Source organism: Coenobita brevimanus, chromosome 72 (assembly GCF_032717465.1).
Source record: "Coenobita brevimanus isolate Jiangsu-jjx chromosome 72, ASM3271746v2, whole genome shotgun sequence".
NCBI classification, from domain to species: domain Eukaryota; kingdom Metazoa; phylum Arthropoda; class Malacostraca; order Decapoda; family Coenobitidae; genus Coenobita; species Coenobita brevimanus.
In genome coordinates this window covers 2448044-2452407 of record NC_137025.1, presented here as the reverse complement: position 1 = coordinate 2452407, position 4364 = coordinate 2448044, and positions in this window count along the sequence as shown.

Here is a 4364-nt window from a genome sequence, read left to right as displayed (position 1 = left end):
ACACACACACACACACACACACACACACACACACAATTAGAATATTGTTTGGAGAAGTAGAGTGACCTAAGAGCAAGAAATTGATAAAAATTCTTTGAGTGGCAGGTTGTGCGTTATTGGAAAAAAAAAAGTCGAGATTTGAAGGTATCTAACTCCTGTACCAGAGCGCCATTTTTATTTTTTTTATTTTTCGTGGTGGCCTCTCCAACACGGTGTCACTCAGCGGTGTTGAACAGACCGTTAACCCGTGAAATGCAAGATCAGTTATGTGTCCGCCGTGTGAACGAGGAGGTGGCAGTGAGGTGGATGTGACGAAAAGGAGGAAGGAAAATAAAGGAAAATGAAAGAGAGAGGAAGTAAGAGAGTCCGTATTAGGTCAGCAGAAGAAAAGAAGGAAATAAAGGAAGACAGAAAAGAAAATACGAAAAATAGAAGGACAGGGGATGGAGGAAGAAGGGAGGAGGAAGTTGATGTTAGGTGAAGGGAAGATAGACGTAAAAAGGATCAAGAAAAATTAAGGAAAGGATGGAGGAAAATTAAAGAAAGGAAAAAGCAAGATTAAGGAAAGTAAATTGAAAAAAAATGAAAGTAAAAGAAAATGGGGCATGGATGAGGAGGGGAAACTGAAATGGATGTTAGGCAATAAGGAAGACGTTAAGTAGAAACATGAAAGGTGTTACGGCATAAATTTTAACAGTCTGTCAGGTCATAAAGTGAATTATTAAATGAGGATAAATATACGAATAAAAAAAAAAATTAAGAAGGCTCCGCAACACTTCTTCCTTAGCGATTTATTTTCCGAATTACGCATTACTATCCTCTGGTTTGCTCCGTATGTTTTTTTCAGTATCGACATAAATGGCATGAATAACACACAAGAATATAGTAACGGAGCAGCATCAAAAATAAATCGGTAAGGAGGAGGTGTTAGTAAGCTTCCTAACCGCCCAAAGAAAATGAATATGTAAACAGAAAACGGAAAATATGAGAACCAAATAATAATAATAATAATAATAATAATAATAATGATAATACTCATCAAAAGGCGACACTCCAATCAGAGGGGTTTTCATCTCAACAAAATCGTCTGAAATTACCAAGTTAAAAAAAAAAGGCAAAAAAGAACATTACATAAATCTCATTAGTCTGTAGGGGGGGGTTTGAGCTGAGAAAAATCGTCCTGAAGGGGTTGATGAGGTCTGATTCTCTCTCTCTCTCTCTCTCTCTCTTTGTGTGTGTGTGTGTGTGTGTGATAACCTAAATGCACCAGCACAGTCAACAGATAAACAGCCAGGGTAACGGAGTGGCGCTCAGAGATGGAGTGAGAGGATGAGGCAAGGAACGAGGAAGAAATAATAATAATAATAATAATAATAATAATAATGATGATGATAATGATAATGATGATGATGATGATAGTAATGACGATGATAGTGGTGATGATGATGATGGTAATGACGATGATAGTGGTGATAATAATGATGATGATGATGATGGTAATGACGATGATAGTGGTGATGATGATGATGGTAAAGACGATATTAGTGGTGATAATAATGATGATGATGATGATCACAGTGGTGATGATGATGATGGTAAAGACGATGATAGTGGTGATAATAATGATGATGATAGTAATGACGATGATAGTGGTGATAATGATGATGATGGTGATGGTAATGACGATGATAGTGGTGATGATAATGATGATGATGGTGATAGTGGTGATGATGATGATGATGGTAAAGACAATGATAGTGGTGATGATAATGATAATAATAATGATGATGATGGTGATGATGATAGAGATAATGATGATGATAATGGTGATGGTAATGACGATGATAGTGGTGATGATAATGATGATGGTGATGATGATGATACTGAGCGAGGGTGGTAGGGTTCATTTTTAACCATAGCTGGCTGCCCCCCCCCCCGACCCCTCCCCAGCCCAAACAGGCACTACTGGTCTTGTCGTGGTATTAGCAGGCTCCCTACCATCTCTCTCTCTCTCTCTCTCTCTCTCTCTCTGCTTACCTACCTACCTACCTACCCATTTACCTGTGTTTATGTGTGTACGTATGTCTGTCTATCTATCCATCTATCTGTTTATTTGTTTACCTAGTTACCTGTCTTTATGTATGTATGTATCTATCTCTGTCTATCTGTCTATCTATCCTGTATGATGTCTCTTGGTGAATTTACTGTATATCTCCAGTACACATACACTCACACCCTCAGCGTCACCAGAACTTGACATTTCGAAGCCCTGAGCGTGCCAGCTTTTTTTATATATATTTATTTTTATTTTTTTATGGCTGTAGGTCCCCAATACGCATACCTACACCCCCACCAGACCCTGTTGACATTTTGTGGCTGGGACCAAGAACTGAGTGTACAGGAGCTATTGTTTGTGATTCCTTTTTCCGTTCCCTCCATTCTTTTCTTTCGTCTCAGTCTTTCTTGGCAGTGACCCTTTTTTTAATTTGCGCATCCACCATTTACACATTCTGTCATTAACCGTGACGTGATTTGTAAATTACCTTTGCCTGTTAAATGAAATAATAGAATTTTCGTGTGTTCCTATGTAGAATTATAAATATAAGAGGAGAGAGAGAGAGAGAGAGAGAGAGAGAATGCTGATATCCTCAAGGAAAAGGAAACATGAAGTATCCCGAGCGTATTCGTGTAGGCTGTTCATTCAGGTAGAACTGTCTTGAAGATGTGAATATACGAAAGCGCTCGGGATATTTCATGTTTCCTTTTCCTTGAGGATATACAATTAATAGTAATACTAACAATAAAATACTTCACTTACCGAGTTGGCCATGGCTGCGGTATTAGGATCTAGGCAGTAGCGTTGCGTAGTATCTCAGATCAATTCAGCCGTTCACTGGGTTTGCTTGCACAGACTGAGTGCTTTGCCGTAAGGACTAAAGGTTTCATTTAATCAGTTGTCATTTATTTCACTTATTTTACATTTTATCGAACAGAATGTTATTATAATCGTTTTCTGTCATTCAGTTATTTACTCACTACACTTGAAAGTAAATTTTTATGTGCGTTTTTATCTCCTCACAGCAATTTGTTCTTTCACGTTTACATTTATTTACTGTGTTTTTCTACTTTAATGCACTGTTTGAAAGTTACGATGCGTTCTGGCTGCGTTTTATGGCTTCTCAGATCATATTCAGACTCTCCATACTGTTTTCAGAGTTCTTCCTATTAATTCACACTAGTTTCACACTCTTTCCCTCACTTTATCCTGTACGAAAGAGAAGCGCTGTGTGTTTATGGAATGTTTCGTTATTTTTCGTTGACTTTCGGCTCCTTTTCATAATATATCACCCACTGTATCTAATAGGACAGAGTAATGCTGTGGTTTTGATATGGTTCGTTGAGTTTCATATGTGTTAATTTCATAAACGTCTCCTATACTTTCACTCACTGTAAAAGAAAAAAATAATGGCGAGTTATGAAGTGTCTTTGTTTTCATTACATTTCATATTAAATCACAGTTTCTTTGTCTCGTGCAGGTATCATAGGAAGGGGAGGAGGAGGAGGAGGAGAAAGCTACGTGAAGAAGAGAAGGAAAGAGCTAGATGAAGAGGAGGAGGAGGAAAAGATTAGATGAAGAAGAGGAGGAGGAGGAAGAAAAAGCTAGGTAAAGAGGAGGAGGAGAAGGAAAAAGCGATGAAGAAGAAGAGGAGGAGGAAAAAACATGAAGAAGAGGAGGAGAAGGAGGAGGAAAAAACTAGATGAAGAAGAGGAGGAGGAGGAGGAAAACCAGATGAAAAAGCAGAAGAGGAGAAAAAAATTAGATGAAGAAGAAAGAGGAGGAGGAAAAAACAATGAAGAAGAGGAGGAGGAGGAAGAAAAAAACTACAAGAAGAAGAGGAAGAGGAGGAGGAGGAGGAACTAGATGAAGAAGAAGAATAACAAAGAAGAGGAAGGGGGATTGTGACCCACCTGAGTTCTGGGGCAGGTGAGGAGAGGTCGTAGGGTGAGGCCAGTGAAGAGATGAATAGGTAAGGATAGAATGAAAATAGGTAGTGGTAGGTAATGGTGATGGTGGTAGTAGTAGTGATAATAGTAGTAATGGTGGTGGTAGTAATAGTAATAGAAGTAGTAGCAGTAGTAGTAGTAGTAGTAGTAGTAGTTCATCTGAAACGTGAACCCAAAGGACTGGAAGATGAAATCCCCCCCCCCTCCTCCTGCAGTCCACCATCGGCATTTCGGGGGATAGGGAGGGAGGGGATTGAGGGACGTGTATAGCCGGGCAGCTCCACCACCCAGCCATATCGGTGCCACCACGCGAAGGCCTCCCTCTCCAGTAAGAAGTGCGTCGTCGGGATGAAGGTGTA